At 46.3% G+C, this 18,660-nt stretch overlaps 1 protein-coding gene across 3 annotated transcripts in view; it reads left to right on the top strand.

Moving 5' to 3' along the window:
• The first annotated feature begins 11,948 nt into the window (after positions 1–11,948).
• NFKBIZ (NFKB inhibitor zeta) overlaps positions 11,949–18,660 on the top strand; it is a 28,180-nt gene continuing 21,468 nt past the window's right edge. The window contains exons 1-2 of one of the 3 annotated variants that reach the window (XM_083174239.1): positions 11,949–12,423; positions 16,085–16,202. The gene's annotated coding sequence lies outside the window, so the exon portion shown is untranslated. Of the gene's footprint in view, positions 12,424–15,543; positions 16,203–18,660 lie in introns of those variants that run through there. The other 2 variants (XM_083174240.1, XM_083174238.1) reach the window with 2 other exon arrangements.

Genomic DNA, 18,660 nt, shown 5'->3' with positions numbered 1-18,660 from the left:
AACCGAGGTTTGTGGATCGATATCCTCAAAGTTTGTCATCTTTTGCACCTGTCTCCACACGCGTAAGGCTTGGGCTATCAGGGGGGGTACATTACCCCATAACTTCCCCGCCAGGAGCATTTGAAGAGGAGACACCCCAGATTGCCCATTTAACACCACAACCTCATTAGGCAGAGCCTAGACCAGTGCCAGGGAATTTGTGCCCTACCTCCCATAAAGGGATAATGGTCCCACAAGAAGGTGTGGTCACACAATAGTAACTCCATTAAAAAATTTAAACACTCAGTAGCATAACCATATACACATTACACTGCATGTAGTGGCCTTGATTCATATTAAATCACACAGTAGTGCCCCTTATACACATAATGTCCACAGTTGTGCTGCTTATACACATCTGTCACTCCAGCAGCTCACTGTCCATGTCCCTCAGAAGCTCCATGCCCAGTGTCCCTCCCGCAGCTTCCTTACCTCTGTGTTTCTCCAGCCCCCTCTCACCCTTTCTTCAACAAGCACAGAGCCTGCTTCTTAGTGGCGCTTCTTCACTTCAGCAGCGGTGATGGCATGATATCACATATGACGTACCAGAAGAAGAAGCCACTGGGGCAGGCTTTTCTGTTTGAATAATTGTTCAGGGCTGTGGTAGAGGTGGAACTCAGTTCCTCCTACCTTTAGAGGTGGTGGAACTCCGTTCCACCCCGGTTCCCCTCAGTTTAACCCCTGGATATATCACATGTAAATGTACCTGCATGCGTTATATCGGGAGATCGAGTGGCACTTCTTGGAGAAGTTGCACAAATGTATGGGGGCCTTTCCATCCAAATGTAAATGAGCCCCAATGCAATTAGTAAGATCCACTGTATTTGTTGAAAAAGAGATGTATCAGGGCTTGCTTATGTATTGAGTTTTACAAGTTATTCCATATAAGTGGCCACAAGAAACATTATTAAAAATTATGCATGTATCCATAGGAATTATTGTTCTTTATAACCAATGCAGGGAAATGACACTGGTGATTCCATTTGAATATAATCTCTGAATTTTTTTTCCACAAAACATTTACAACTGCATAATGTGGGTTAGGTGAAATCAGGGAGATTGCTGCTATTTCAGGGAGTCTCTTGCAGAATGCAGAAGGGTATGCAACTATGCATACCTCCCAACTGTCCCGATAACAGCCCTGTCCTGTTTTTGGGTTGGCATTCGGCGCGGATTGTCCCAATTCAGAAATAAAGTAGGAAGGTATGCTATGCACCAGGGAGAGGCCTGAGCTGCTATTCTAAGGTGATCTGCACATCTTCATACATGGTGTGTACACACGGGTACAATCAGCATGCGATTTTGACTATATAGTCAAAATCGCATGCAGATCGCACAGGTTTTTTACCTTGCGAGCCCGATGCGCTCTCCCAAGGGCGTCATGCTTCCGCTAGTACACGAACTCTGACCTAGGAAATTACATAACAAGATGACTATAAGCTTGGTGTAAACTTTAACCTACACAGCTCAGTTATCAGTTTCAATATCAGCAACTACTGCTTAGGGGTGTGTTTGTTTTCCCACTGGGACTGCCAGTTTGGACTGTGATTAGCAGAAAGTGCTTCCAATGTTAACCCAGTCTGTAATGGCATACCTAGAGCATACCTCCCAACTTTCTGGTGCCGCAAGAAGGGACAATAGGACAATAGCGTGGTCCCTAAATTAGGGGGCGTGGCTTAACGCGAAAGGGGGCATGGCCTATAATCACGTTTAGAAGCTCTGTGAGTCTCTAGCCATGCCCCAGCCCCTCTGACTGCGGGAATAGACGCTGGTCGGCAACTTACAGGGGGACTCCCAACTGCCCCCCCCACCGCGGGACACTGCCGGTCACGGGAGGGACGGGGGAACGTCCCCGAAAATCAGGACGTTCCCGTGCTATTTGGGACAGTTTGGAGGTATGCTAGAGGGGAGCAAGAGGTACCTCTGCAGTGCTCTGTGGTTGGCACTTTCACTGCTCTACAGTTCTGCACCTGTTTAGCACGATGCATGGAATGCCACCCTGCAGCCAGAATTTATGCTACAGTGCCACCTGTAGAATCCTTTAGTTGCTCCAGGCAGACACCATGCATTTTATGAAGTTCCCACACTAAATCATCCTTAGGACATTTCAGATCACTCTGACTTACTAGTGCCATTGTACCCACTCTTTCATACTGTCATTGGCCAGGGGCATGGTCAGCATAGAGTGTATTCGGTAAATGCCATACGGAGGGCCATTATCTATATGGCAATATGGGGGCATTACATATATGGCACAAATGTATATAGAACTACAGGGGCACTATGAGGGGCATTGCATATATGGCACTACGGGGGAGCATTGTGTATATGGCAATATGAGTGTCATTGTGTATATGGCACAACGAGGTTTATTTGATATATGGCACTATGGGGGCATTATGTATATAGCACTATGGGGGACACTGCATATATGGCACTACGGGGTTTTGTGTATAAGGCACTATAAGCGGCATTGCGTATATGGCACTACAGGGATCATTGCGTATATGGCACTATGAGGTCCTTACGTATATGGCACTATGAGGGGGCATTGCATATATGGCACTATGAGGGGGCATTGCATATATGGCACTATAAGGGGAAAATATGAATTTGGCACCGTGAGGGGCACTGCATATATGGCATTATAGGTTTCATTGTGTATATTGCACTATGAAGGGCATTGTATATATGACACTACCGGGGGGGGGGGCATTATGTGCATGGCACTACGGTGGGGGCAGATGGACACAAAATGTATAGTTACAGTATGCCACTGCGAGTATAGTTTTACCAGGAAGTGCTGGAAATCCTTGCAACGCCGGGATAAGATGCAGAAAGCTGCATCTTCTTCCATGAAACCCCTGGCAACGATCATGACACTGCGCAGGTAATTTAAAAGTAATAAGAACCGTTCACGTGGGCCATAATTTGTGTGTAGGGCATTATTGTGTGTGTAGAACATAAAATGGTGTCAGGGGCATAACTGTGTGTGGCATATTGTAGAGAGGCATTACCGTGTGTGGCATAATGTGTAGGGGCATTACATAGGTGTAATTGGTATTATAATGTGTGGCATATTTTATAAGGGGCATTACAGGGGCATATTTTATAAGGGGCATTACCCAGAGGTGGCGATACCCTGCCCTTTCCCTTTAGAACATCCCGCCCGATGTGTGAATAAGACTACTCAGTGTCCTAAGTACACCCCAGTTGCCAGGAGGCAAGATAAATATTGGTGCCCCCCCCCCCCTCCCCACACACACACAAACACACAGCACCTTATATAAACATATGTATGCATGTGTGTAAGTATGAATGTATACTCAAATCTATCTATCAACCCCAGAGTTGTCACCATCTCATTTTGGATGTCTTCTCGCCAACTCAAACCACAATATTTCCAAAACAGAATTACTTATATTCCCACCAACTAAGAACAGTTACCATCCTGATATCTCCATCGCTGTTGACAACTCGACAATCTACCCTACCCCACAGGCTCGTTACTTAGGGGTCATCCTTGACTCTGACCTGTCCTTTCTTCCCCACATTCAATCTGTCTCTAAATCATGCATCTAAAAAACATACCCAAAATATGACCGTATCTCACACAAGACACTACTAAATCTCTTATCCATGCACTCGTTATATCCCGCATTGTTTTTTGCAATAGCCTCATAACTGGTCTTCCCAAGAACAGATTCTCACCACTAAAATCCATTTTAAATGCTGCTGCTGCTAGGCTGATCTTCCTTGCAAGACGCTCATCGTTTTCTGCTGATCCGCTCTGCCAGTCCCTCCATTGGTTAACTGTATCTTACCGTATTCAATATAAAACACTTCTACTAGCATATAAAGCTATTAAACATACTGCACCAGCTTATATCTCTCTACTTATCACAAAATATCTCCCATCTCGACCACTCCGCTCTGCACAAGATCTGCGTCTCTCTTCTGCACGGATCACCAGCTCCCATTCACTATTACAGGACTTTCGGTACTTGTTTCCTAGCACGGCCACACCGATTTAGATCGGGGTGGTCGTGTCGGAAAAATCGGGTCGATCGCATCGCATGCGATTTGGTCGCATGCGATGCGATCAACGCGACCGACCGATTTTGGACCCGATTTTTTTCATTGAATCCAATGTAAATTGGGTCCCTGGGACCCAATTTTACATTGGATTAAATGAAAAAAATTCCAAACCCCCCCAAATGTAAGCGCGTAAACTCCAGCCCACGATAGACGACAACCCGAAGCGTGGCGAGCGCAGCGAGCCCGCGAGGGGCGGCGGTACGCGTCCTCCGACCTTTTCATGCCCTACTATCCACTAGGGCGTGGAGTGAGAATAGAATAGTGTGGCGAGCGCAGCGAGCCACCGAGCCCGAAGCGTGGCGAGCGGACGCGGATACCTTCACAGGTAAACGCGTCCCTTCGCGGGCTTCACAGGTGTCCGCGTCGCCATGGACACCTGTGAAGCCCGCAAGGGGACGCGTATAACTGTGAAGGTATCCGCGTCCCCTCGCCACGCTTCGGGCTCGGTGGCTCGCTGCGCTCGCCACACTATTATATTCTCACTCCACGCCCTAGTGGATAGTAGGGCATGAAAAGGTCGGAGGACGCGTACCGCCGCCGCTCGCCACGCTTCGGGTTGGCGTCTATCGTGGGGTGACGACGGGGACATCTATAATGTGAAATGGGTCATATTGGCCCATTTCACATTTTTTCACAATTTTTCACCATTTCAATGTTAAAAAATATTTTAACATTGAAGCCTATGCAAAAATCGGGGGCATCGCGTCGCATCGCGTCGGGACCAATGTTAATGGTCCCGACCGACGCGATGCCCCCGATATTTTAACTTTCCCGACAAGATTTCAATGTTAAAATATTTTTTAACATTGAAGCCTATGGAAATATCGGGGGCATCGCGTCGGTCGCGTCGGGACCAATGTTAATGGTCCCGACCGACGCGATGCCCCCGATATTGTATCCTAGCCGGCAAAATGGACCTGATTTCAAAAGAAATCGGGTCCATCGGGGGTAATCGTGTCCCTTAAGTAAGGGACACGATTACTCCAGATTGTGGCCGTGCTAGGAAACAAGTACCGGACTTTCATCTGGCTGCTCCCACAATAAGACTCTCCGCCAGTCTCCAAACTTTCAAGTGTTCCCTGAAAACTCACCTCTTCAGGCAAGCCTATCATATTTAAATTCTACATGCACTTATTTATTATATAGCTTCCCTTCTGGACTTATAACTTGGTGGGACTGCTATGCTATTACTGGTGCCTGTCCTTGTGTTTCCCTCCTATATCCCTTTAGATTGTATGATTGCAGCAGGGCCCTCCTACCTCCAAGTCTGTCTGTTGTTACCCATTTTGTCTTATCACTGTCTACTATTGTAAAGCGTAACGGAATCTGCTGCGCTATATAGGAAACTGTAAATATATAAATAAATGTTATGTATGTTATGTTTAAAATAAAGAGAGTGTGATGTCTATGGTCCTACTAGGAGAGGAAGTCAGCCACAGAAGCGATATAAAAGGTTTTCAATGAACTGATTTAAATTTGCAGGGGAGGAGAGGTGACCCCTTTGGGAGCAGGAGCCTGGCGGCAGATTACTCCATTGTCTCCCAGAGTTACGCCTCTGAGACTACTATAAATACTTAATCAAATTATATTGAACGCAATCACCATAAGCAGAACCATAAGTAGTGTGTTAATTCCCCCGGCATGTATTCTGTGTTACTCAAATCAAAACAATAGTCATGATATAAAAATATTCTTCATTTGAATTATTGGTATATGTGCTCTTTTTATAACATATACTATGTTATTATGACTACTGTAAATATGCCTATTTCACAATAGAAAACCCAGAAGTCTGAGACCTTATTAGCAAAGTCACACAGGTTTCACCCCCAGCTTCTCCTTTTATTTCCCCGCCCTCCTTATCATGACTCTGAATTCCCTAAATCCACTTTGAAGCCTGGGAACCATATCCTCATTGTTTGATCACCTTCTGTTGGAAAACATCTGTTCCACCTTCAATTTTGACTACAATCACCTAATACCTTTCTACATGTTTTTCAAAAGATTTCAATACTTTGCTCTAGACTCGAGCTATCTATATATTAATAGAATGGTGACTTTTATGAGTGTCAAATTTATAAGATGATGTAGGGCACGCCATCTATCAAATTAAAAGTCTGTAGATTTGCAGAAAAATATTGGTTGCTTCCATGTGCTCTGGAAAATGTGCCAGTTGGTGAACTCTCTGCAACTGCCAGGTGGCCTGCAAACTGTGACAGTTATTTGCAGCCACTCAATAAAATTGTCTAAATTTGACTCCTGAGGAGGTGAAACAATTAAAATGCTCTCCACCCAACAAACTTTTGCCTTGGTTTGGACATATCAGCATTTTTGGAGATATGTATTTGTACATGAAATTGCCCCTCCCTCTTGATTTCAACTAGGGTGGCCTATCCCGGGATCATCGGGATCCGGGATTTGGCCCCTAAAATGCTGGGATTTCAATCCCGGGATTGGACTTTCCAATCCCAGGATTTTGGGATTAGACTGTCTAATGCCGGGCAGCATTTGAGCGAGTGCTCAAATGCTGCCCAGCTACTCCCATCCCGGCAGCGTGGCTCTGCACAGCGTGACAAGGTAATGCTGTGCAGGCTACATAGTCGCTCATCGCGCTGCCCGCCCTCCCACCCTGACTGCATTGCATTGCCCGGCTTCCGGATTCCCGGCACCCGCACTCTACTGCCCACCCACCGGCTCCCAGCTTCACCGCCCACCCTCCCGGCCGCACCGCACCTCACCGCCAGCGGTGTAGCTAGGTGCCATGGTGCCCGGAGCAAGGGCATATTTCGCGCCCCCCCCCCTACCCCGGCAATGAATTGGGGGCGTGGCTAACATGTGTTTGCATGTTACATTTGAAAAGAAAAAACTTAAAAAATAAGACACTATATAAGACGCTGTAACGGAATCTGCTGCTCTATATAAGACGCTGTAACGGAATCTGCTGCGCTATATAAGACGCTGTAACGGAATCTGCTGCGCTATATAAGATGCTGTAACGGAATCTGCTGCGCTATATAAGATGCTGTAACGGAATCTGCTGCGCTATATAAGATGCTGTAACGGAATCTGCTGCGCTATATAAGATGCTGTAACGGAATCTGCTGCTCTATATAAGACGCTGTAACGGAATCTGCTGCGCTATATAAGACGCTGTAACGGAATCTGCTGCGCTATATAAGATGCTGTAACGGAATCTGCTGCGCTATATAAGACGCTGTAACGGAATCTGCTGCGCTATATAAGACGCTGTAACGGAATCTGCTGCGCTATATAAGACACTGTAACGGAATCTGCTGCGCTATATAAGACACTGTAACGGAATCTGCTGCGCTATATAAGACACTGTAACGGAATCTGCTGCGCTATATATGACGCTGTAACGGAATCTGCTGCGCTATATAAGACACTGTAACGGAATCTGCTGCGCTATATAAGATGCTGACAGCTGTAAATAAATAAATAAATATATATACAGCACAGCAGGGCAGCAGCAGATGTCAGAGAGATTCACTATCCGCCCCCACCCCCCAGGACCCACGAATCCCCCAAACCCCAAGTGTATTATTAATCTTATTATTACATCATTAATTAGCTGTAAAAAGAGGGAAAAAAAGAAATCCACCTTGAATAATGTTAGCAGGGCGGCACGGGCGGCAGCAGAAACTCTCCTCACCAGCGCTTGGGATGGCTGTGGCAGGCTGATGACGGAGGAGGGAGTGAGAGGCAGGACACTGTGTGAGGAATCTGAGTGCTGCTGCGCTGCGCTGCCCGGAAGCCGGTCCGAGCAGCAGCAGCAGCACGAATTTACATGAGGGAGTCACCTAGCGTCACGGACCGGGCAGGGGGCAGGAGGCAGGCGCCGGCCAGGGCAGACGCCGGGCAGGGCAGCCGCCGGCGCACGCTGCCCATATAGTCTTTCGTGCAGGGATGATTTTTGCGGAGGGGGGGCGGGCCGGCGGCGCCATCCGACCAATCGCCGCCCGGAGCATGAGCTCCGGTGGCTCCGCCCTCCCTACGCCTCTGCTCACCGCACATGTAAGTTAATATGCGGGGCGGCCGGGGCAGGTTTATCTCATTAGGGAAACCAATCCCGTGATCCCGGGATTGGGCATTTTTCAATCCCGATTTTCGGGATTGAAAAAATGCCCCAGGATTGGAAACCCTAATTTCAATTAAACGAAAGAAAGAAAAAGGTAAAATAATACAAATTGCCTTCATTGGTAGTTTGTTTGCATTACTGGTGGTTTGTTTTGTATTTTGCTGGTTCAACATAGTAACAAAAAGGATTGTTACTTTTTAGAACTTGATGCAGTGACAGTGCATTCTCACAGTGTCATTTTAACCCAAGCAACAGTAGTAGAGAGGTCACATCTGAATGACAAGCACTGTAGTGATAGTGAAAGGACGGGTACTGTAAACATTAGGCTAAAAACTTGGTATTATACTATACTAGTCTTAAGGCCTGTGCGACGGACTGGCGAAAGTTTTTGCTTATGCAATTCTTATTCCACTTACCCTTCCCAACCACAGCAGGGCAAAAGCTTCTGCAGCAGCCAGAGCATGTCTCCAACTATCCACCTACCCTTGCCAACCACAGCAGGGCGGGAGCTGCCGCAGCAGCCAGGGCAAGGCTTCAACTATCCACCTACCCTTGCCTACACCTACCTACAGCAGAGCAGGAGCTGCTGCAACAGGTACAGAAGATTCCGAAAACCCTCAATGAATAAGCAAATAATCAAGAGAAAAAATAATTGACTGGGGATCGATCTCACATGAATTTCACAACGATATCTACAGTGTTCAATTCACAGACCACATTGCCAATGAGGCTCTTATTAATTTCAGTTTGTCAAAAGTTTTGTCAAGTGAAAATGATTTAATGTAGATATTTGCTAGGAAACTAGGTTGAAAAAGTTTATCTATCAAGTTAATATCTATAAGGTGTGCTCAAATGAAAAGGAAACTTTTGCTGTAGCGGCATTGTATCTAATTGCAGTTGCCCCCTCCCCCGATTTGTAGGCGGGGCTCCTGCGTGGCGTAAAGGGGACGCTGCCTAACATTACACCACACACCGTAATGCCCATTGCACATAAAGCCACATGCTGTAATGCCAATTACACATAAGGTCACACATGATGCTCATTTCATACTATATAACAAACCGTAATGCCTATTACACATCTGACACATAAGTGCCACTTACCTACATGCTCATTGCTAGGAACTTCATGCTCGATGCCAAGGAGCTTCATGCTGGTTGCCAAGGGGGGCTAAAATTGCTCATTGCCAAGGGGGACTAAAATTGCCTGTTGCCAAGGGGGACTAAAATTGCTTGTTGCCAAGGGGGACTAAAATTGCTTGTTGCCAAGGGGGACTAAAATTGCTTGTTGCCAAGGGGGGCTAACGTTGCTCATTGCCAAGGGGGACTAAAATTGCTCATTGCCAAGGGGGACTAAAGTTGCTCATTGCCAAGGGGGACTAAAATTGCTCGTTGCCTAGGGGGACTAATATTGTTGCCAAGGTGGACTTGTGGTCAAGGGGGACTAATATTGTTGCCAAGGGGGACTTGTTGCCAAGGGGGACTGAAATTGCTAGCAGGGAGGGAAGGTGGGAGTAATAGTGCATATCAGGGAGGGTGGGAGTGATAGTGCAGAGCAGGGACAGAGGGTGGGAGGGAGTAGTGTGGAACAGGGAGGGAGTAGTGTGGAGGCCCCCCCCCCCCAGCTGTCAGGGGAAGTGTACGGTCAGCACCCCCGCTGGCTCCCGGCTCCCCGCTGTACCTGGGAGATGTGCACTGTGTGCTGCTATTTAAAATTCACATCTCCCGCTGGACCACGCTAGCCAATAGGCGCTCATGGTCCAGCAGCCACCAGTTGATTGGCTGCTGGACAGCAAGCACCTATTGGCTAGCGTACACAGCGGGGAGCCGGGAGCTAGCAGGGGAGATGGAGTGGGTGGCGCCATGGCAGACGAGAGTGCAGGGGAGCGGGCGAGCTGGCGGTGCCGGCACGGCTCCGGCGCCATGATAGATTCCAGTGCCCAGAGCTGCTTGCGAGTACACCAAACTCGGCCAACAGCCCCCCATCGCACCATGTGTTTTAACATAAACATCCATTTGCATGCTGCGGGGGAACACCCACATCATTTGATGATCGGCAACCATCGAATGATGTGGAACATGCACGCACATGTAAGGTTGCTCTGAGCAACCTTACGCATGCGTGCACCCTCGGAAGGAAATGGGCAGGCAGCTGACATCTGGTGATGTCAGCTGCCCGCCCCCCACCCATGTCACGGCCTCATTACCAACCACGAGAATGACCAGCGTTCTCATGGGAATGCACATGAAACGCTAGGTATTCCCATATGTAATGGGGCTTCTCGCCACCCCACGCCTCTCTCCGCACCCCGCCCTGGATGTGTGCACCCAGCGATCCCACTATTCGCAATGGGTGCACGCACAACCAGGCTGCAAACATATTCTGGTTGCAAATACCCCCGTCTTCTTATATAGGCGCCTTCTTATATACCCAGTGGCTAGATGTGATTGGTTCCAGAAGTTAAATGAGCATGGATCTGTCTCCAATTAGGCACGTTTCAGCTTAAACTAGGTACATCGCCTTCCACACTACCACTGTACAACGACAAAATACATCATACTTGCCTACTTTTGAAAACTAATTTCAGGGAGATTATAGTTAGCAGGAGAATTTTTCACAGCGCCCCATTGAGGGGGCGTGTCAGGCTCCACCCAAAGGGCGTGTCTAGTTCCATATACGGAGAGATTGTGAAAAGGTGATTGTGAACGCAGCACCTAGAAGCGTGGGTGTGCATTGTTACATCTGAGAGGAATCTTTTAAAATGACTTATGCCGCCCATACACGTCCCGATGTGGGCGCGCGTTCTGTGCTTAACTAGCATCCATCACATCGCATTGCATGCCGTGTGCATGCAATGCGATGAAAAGCAAGTACAAAAAGTATGTGCAGCACATACTTTTTGTACTGTGCGATGAGGTGCCGCGGGAGCGCGCACCTCAATGCACACATCACACAGCCCGCATCGGGACGTGTATGGCCACCATTATATCCAAATGTAGATGAGCCTCAAAGCAGTTAGTAAGAGCTACTGGGAAATGGCGCTGATGATTCAGTGTAAATATCTGTCTCTTATTCCTTTTTTACCCCAAAAATGTAACAGTGTAATGTGGGCTAGGTGAAATGAGGGAGATTGCTGGACTAATGAGGGAGAGAGGGAGATTGCTGCTATTTCAGGGAGTCTCCTGTGGAATGCAGGAGGGTAGGCAAGTATGAAATACATTGTATAAGTTACATGCTTAATGTAACAACACTGTTTCGTATGTGTCATCATCCCATCTGATGTGTATCACATCAGATGGAACGATGAGACCACCCTATTTATTGTGTAGATTTGGGGGTATTTGTATACATATTATACTGCATGACATTACCACCCTTTGGGCGGGATGTATTAAAATACATCGCCGCCCATCGCGGCCCCCCCGCCGCGATGCCGCCGCATATGTACTAACATATGCGGCTGGCATCGCGATGCGGTGACGGAGGCCCCCCGCGATACCTGGAATGTGGTGTGCGGGGGGTCTCCGTCACCTCTCTGCCCCCTTCTGCATCCCTCACGCCGGGGACAGCTATGCAAGCTGTCCCCGGCGCCTCTTCCTCCCCCCTGCAGCCGGAAGGACGTCCGGCTGCGTCACTAGGGGGAGGAAGGTGTTACCTTCCGGGTCCAGGAGGACCTGGACCAGGTAAGAGAGAGAGGGGGAGAGGGGGGTCGGCGGGTTTTTCGGCGGAGGCGTCGGGCGGCGAAAAGAAGCCCATAGGCTTCTATAGGGTATCGCCACCCAAAGGTGGCGATACCCTACACTGCGGTGACGGTGCGGTCGGGTAATAGTACATAGGAAAATGCGGTAAAACGGGGGTTTTACCGCATTTTCCCTTTAGTACATCTCGCCCAGGGAGTGCTGGTGGCGGTGCAGCAGCCCTGTTTTCCCTCCGCAGTACATGTGCTCCGGGAATGTCCCGCATTACACGTTTACTGTAGCACGTGGGGAATTCCGGCTGCGATACACAGACTCCATCACCCCGCACTCTCTGTGACAGATTTCCCCTGGGCATTCACTCCAGTCTGCTGCTGTCACGGGAGTATACAGCGGGCTGTCGGCGGTTCGGACACGGGAGAACCCGGGCACAGACAGGAGACAGCAGCTGTGTGTGCCCCCTGCTGCTACTGAGTGACTATACAATGCAGGTGCAGTATGTGACTTCCTCTCTGTATTAGGGACGGTCTTTTATTGGTGTATGTGCTCTGATGGTGTGATATATGCAGAGCTCTGGGACGTGTTATTACACTACACAGCACACTCAGGGATAAGCTGTAGATCATGCAGGTGGCTGGCGCTTGGCCGGTGCTGCTTACCACGTGGCTGCTGTATGTGTGGGCGCCTGGTACTGGCAGTATATGCTTCACAGGGATTACCTGCCTCCCTGTGCACTTGTAATGTGTGATTGTGTGCTGTCAATTGAACATTTTCCTTCCTAGTATATTCCAGGGTTGCCTACCTGACCCTCTCCTTCAGAAAGAAAATGCTCTGTCCTGGTCTTCCCTGGTAATGTATGATTGCCAGCACCTGCGGTGAAACGCCTTTCTTATCCATTACCTAGCTCCCCACAGGTGATGGCAATCATACATTACCAGGGAAGTCCAGGAACAGAGCATTTTCTCCCTGAAGGAAAGGGTCAGTGTGTGATGTAATGGGCATTATGGTGTTTGGGATAACGTGTAATGGGCATTATGGTGTGTGGCATATAATGGTTGTGTGACGTGTAATAGGCATTACGGTGTAAATTTTTTTGACGCGGGCAGTCCCTGGTGTCCCTTTTTGGAAAAAAAATTGTAGAGCCCTTACATTATGGACATTATGGCAAGTGGTATGATATGTATTGGGCATGTGAAATGTAATAGGCATCACGGTGTAAATTTTTGGTGTGCGCCTTTGGCGTGCACTGTCCATTTTGTCCTAATTTAAGAAAATTAAGAATTTGTTGAGTACTGGCATAAAGTGGGCATCCCGGGGTATGGCATAATGTGTAATGGGCATCACGGTGTATGGCATAACATGTAATAGGCATCGCGGTGAGTGGCATTACATGTAATGGGTATCACGTGTGTGACATAACATGTATTGGGCATTATGGTGTGTACAAAATCAAGAATACAATCGAAGCAAAGGTAGAAAAAAACCATAAGGCAGGTCAATGGGTGGGTCGTGGGTGTGTTAAGGGGCGGGTAACTGTCCAGGAATCTCTCAACACAAAGGTGGTAACCCTAATAAACCACAAGACAATCGGATCCATACTGCCATTGAAAAATTACAGGTAGGAGCTGATTGGTTGGAGGTTTATATCTGTCCATATCACTTTTCAAGGCTTAGTGCATCTCATCCTAGATGAGATAGTAAAATATATCTTGTCTAGTGTGAATGTGGCTTCTCACCCCATGTATCAGGTGGTGCTCACTGTCCCCGGAAGAGTGGGCAAATCTTTCAGGCAGCTGCCACCTGTCTGCACCCTACCACAGCCGCAAACAACCCTCCCGCAGCCGGTCACTGGTTGCACGATTTTGTGGCTCCCTGCTTCACCTTTATCAAGTCCCCTCCATCACTCCTGGTTCCTTCTACAGCCCCAAATCACCCAGAAGCTCTGGTAATTAGTACTTAACTCTGGTAGTCATGCTGGTCTTCAGCATCACTTCTGACACCTTCCTCCTCCTCTTCAGCTGACTTTGAGTGTTAGGCATCAAAAATGACATTTGACAGACGATACATCTCGCCACTCATCGCAAGCATAACAATGCTTTATAAAGCCGTATCTTTGAAAAGCAATCGGAAAGGACAGCTCTACTGATTAAGACTTCCAGGTTTATGACCATGAAATCCTTATGTATGTGCATTAAGAAAAGAAGCACTTTGGCTATTATGCAATGCCTTGTACAGTGGGTCCAAATTCCAGAATATATTCCAGAGCTTGGCGCATATGAGTGATGTAATTTTTAAAGGTTTTACCACATTACCTTTCAAGCATCCTGTCCTGGCCTACGCCCCCTATCCTATCCCTTAATGTGCCCACACACAAAAAAAGCAAGAAAGACAAAGTATTTTCTCTATTGCTGCCCACACACAGAATGATTTGAAAGCCAATGTGGGTGTTCCCCATCAACGGGAACGACCAATCTTTCAAATTGTTCCCTGCATCGTTAACGATGCGCTCACTTGCCGATCGTTAACAATGGTCTATGATCTTCCATGCATGCATGAAGATCTTAGACCAATCTCTTGTAAAGTGTATCAAATCCTTCCGTGTGTGCGCACAACGATTTGATACACTCTAAACTAAACAAATTACATAGATCATATGAAGCCAGGCTTCATATGCCCGGCTTCATATGATCTAATTTATTTGTTTAGTTTTCTAAAAAGGTTGTTTAAAGATAGTTTTTTAACTGTGAATGTCTTAGAATATTTCCAGCCAAAAGTCATGTTTTAAACATATGTTGTACAGTTGTATTTTTTTAAATTGTATTTTTTATAATGTATTTAACTGTTTATAATATACTTGCAATAATATGTGCAATGAAGGGTTAAAGAACAGCTGATTAAATGAAAGCCGGGCATAGGTGAAAATCTATAGGCCAACGGACTCCATGTGATCAATTCAGCCACCCCTTAAAAAGCGTGCAAGTGCAGAAGCAGCACATCTTGAAAAAGGATACAGATGCTATCCGAAACGCGTTGATTGATGATTAGGGCCGCTAAATCGAGTGAGCAGTGAGGACATCGGCATTCACTTAAGATCCCTGACCGCTGCCGGCTGCTGGACACAAGACACAGCCGCTTCCTCCCTACCTTACCATGTCTGCAGCACAGAGGATTTGGGAGACTGGAAGCTGTCCCAGCTGAGCACCTCCTCTCACAGACACCTTTGCCACATTACCAAAAACGAGTTCTGAATTGTCCCAGTGCGCTTAGTCTCAGATGTAACTCTCTCGGTTTGTGTTTGAGATGTGAACCCTATGTTATTGTCCACAATGGAATGTTGCAGACAATACAAGCATGATGTGATACTCAACAGGCGTCCCTGGGTGCTGGATCTTAGGGTTCGATTGTCCTGACGTCCTCCTTCTATTTCCACAGACCGCCGACCGGTTTCGATACACAAAGTATCGCCCTGAGGAAGATACTTTGTGTATCGAAACCGGTCGGCGGTCTGTGGAAATAGAAGGAGGACGTCAGGACAATCGAACCCTAAGATCCAGCACCCAGGGACGCCTGTTGAGTATCACATCATGCTTGTATTGTCTGCAACATTCCATTGTGGACAATAACATAGGGTGAGAGTCCTGAGATCCTACCTTTTGTTATTTGTTTTACTGCACTTTCTTGTTAATAAAACGTTATTGCACCAAGTTTTTCTCTTCTCTCTCTGTGCTCCTCCGGGTGTCCACTACTACATTCAGAGAAAGAGGGAAGAGGAGGTGATTTGCCTTTGGGATACAGCCCCCAATGATAAATACGCTTGAGTCTACAAAATCAGTAGACATATCATTTTGGTACGGTTAAAATTCTACAAGGTTATCAATAATTTGGAGCATCGTTTTATTTAAAATAGTATTACACTATTTTTTATTTCTTGTTTTCTGTTTTGGGGTCTACTCACATCTCAAACACAAACCGAGAGAGTTACATCTGAGACTAAGCGCACTGGGACAATTCAGAACTCGTTTTTGGTATTGTATCTGTCTGATTGAAGTGGTTCTTCAATCCCCTGTCTTGTACCAAAGCTGCATGTCATAGCGCACGATTTACTGGTTTAAAATCTCTGTTTTTGTTCTACCTTTGCCACATTGTTTCTAGGTTTTGGACTTTTTATCAAGTTGCTTTTATATTGGAATAAACCCTGTCTTTTTAACCATATGCTGACTGCTGGCTGGTGACAAGATACCTTTATGGGAACGCGTGGTTGAACAATGAAGTAAGTTGAGTTCATGCAGCATGTGTTTAGAGATGTCATAAAGATACCATTACGTGAACACCTGCAAGAATTCCACTGTTACATGTTGTTCAACCTACTGTATGAACAAAGTAAGGTCTCCCATCAGTTTTTTGCAGGACCTCCGATGTCCCTTTCAATTAAGTAACAATGTACCAACCTCTTCATGGACATAGTGATGATGAAAATCGCAGTGCATATACACTGAGCAATTTTCGCCTGTCCAAGTGATTTTCAAGGTGGTGGACAGCTTTCCATAGCAGGACGCTATAGGAAGCCATCCAGCTCAGCTGGTAATACCAGCAGGTGAGCGGCGGTGGCCAGATATGATGCGGAACGCACATCAGCGCTCAACGCCGGGCCATACACACTGGGCGACTTTTGAGCTAAGAGTAGCTCAAATGGTAAAAGTGAGCTGCTTTCATCTCAAAATCACCCAATGTATATGGACCATTACTCTCTTCTATTAACTTTCTGGAACCAATGCACAGGCCATCATTGCGCTGGCATTGTGTGCCAGAACAAAATGTATGCATCTATACTTGGTTCGTAGCACACTATCTCTATACCTGGTCACATAGTACACTTCTCATCAGGATGTCTGGTACTTGTTTCCTAGCACGTCGCCCATCGCATCGCAGACCATAAGGCATACGATGGTATGCGATGCGATGTTAAGCGATGGCAGCTGATGTTATCCAATTTTAAATTGTATACCATCACATTGTATGGCATATACAATGGTATACGATTTAAAATTGTATAAGCACCCTAATGGGTGTTTTCAATGTTAATGTGCCCCCTATAAGATAATTAATTGTATAAGCACTGTAATGGGTGCTTACTATGTTAAAAGCACCCCCAACGCCACCCCCACTATCAACGCCAACCCAAAGCATGGCGAGTCCGTGAGGGGCGGCGGTATGCGTCCTCCGTCCTTTTCATACCCCCACTATCCACGTCGACGTGGAGTTGATGTTATATAGTGTGGCGAGCGCAGCGACCCACCTAGTCTAACTGGACGCGTATTACTTTACATGTATTCCGCGGCCCCTCGCTGCGCTCGCCACACTATGTAAAAACAACTCCATGCCGACGTGGATAGTGGTGGTATGAAAAGGTCGGGGGACGTGTACCACCGCCCCTCGCTGGCTCGCTGCGCTCGCCACGCTTCAGGTTGGCGTTGATAGTGGGGGTGGCGTGAGGGTGCATTTAACATTGTAAGCATTAGGGTGCTTATACAATTAAAAATCGTATAGGGGCTTATACAATTTAAAATCGCATCGCATGCCATATGCCCGCATGCAATGCGATGCGATGAGATGTCATACAATGCCGTGCTAGGAAACAAGTACCGGATGTCCTTGGTGCAAATTAACTATATGAAAATAGAGTATACATATATGCATACAGTATCTAAGCATAGATTTACAAAGAGAAGTTAGAAAATCCACACCCCTGGTGCTAAACTTATACAATCTAAACAATAGCAACAAAGAAGTGCTTATACAATATGTTTGTTTCTTTGAGAGGGTAAGGTTTCTTTTTCCTTCCAGCAATGATGCTTTGGTAATATTATCCAAGTTTTTGTGATATATAAAGCATGTAAAATAAAAAGTGCATACAAAATGTATCAGACTTTTTTTGTCACCCATTGCTAAGTCCAAGTTTTCAAAGCATATTGTGATGATAAGTGATCTGATGATATTAAATGGGCGTACCCCACTCCCTGAAAATGGTAGAGTAGTCAAACATATAAAGGTATCTTTCTCGTCTCAAGTGAAGGAGGACGGCATACTGTTACAGTGATGTGGATGTTGCAAAGCTTATAAAGGTATTGTTAACATGGATCCAAGGAATATAAGTGCTATTCTCATCAGTGACTATCGTGTATAATCCTCCTTTACTGTTACGGCAATAAAGGATGGCGATAGGCATCTTCTCCATCAATTAATCCAGAGAAGTGCATGTGTGGGTAAATAAGCAAAAAAATCGCAATGTGTAGAGTAGTAATATCTAAAGTGAAAATCAATAAATAAATGGTGCAGCGTATGTGACAAAACTGGTAATATAGGGGGTGTTGATTTAAATAAGTGTGTTAAAGTGAAGAAATGGAGCATACCCCAATCACTATGTACATTGTGATTTACAGATAACAAGAAAAATAGTTTTTCCTTTTGTATTAAGTAGGAATTCTAGGTGGGTTTACCTGACTCACACTAGTCAGAAATATGAAGGGCATATAAAGGCATCTTTTTTTTTAGCCAAATATTCCGGTCCCTCTTTTACGTCCAATAGCTGGTCGTACCCAACTCACGATAGTGTAGGCTATTTTAAAACACATAAAGGTATCTTTTTGTTAGGCTTCAGGTGCATATATCAGGTAAAAGGTATCAAATGGGTGTACTCCAAATCACAGCAAATTATTATATATTTTTTA

The sequence above is a fragment of the Crinia signifera genome, chromosome 2, assembly GCF_055691185.1.
Source record: "Crinia signifera chromosome 2, ASM5569118v1, whole genome shotgun sequence".
Taxonomy (NCBI): Eukaryota; Metazoa; Chordata; class Amphibia; order Anura; family Myobatrachidae; genus Crinia; species Crinia signifera.
This window is presented reverse-complemented; position numbering and strand designations above follow the sequence as displayed.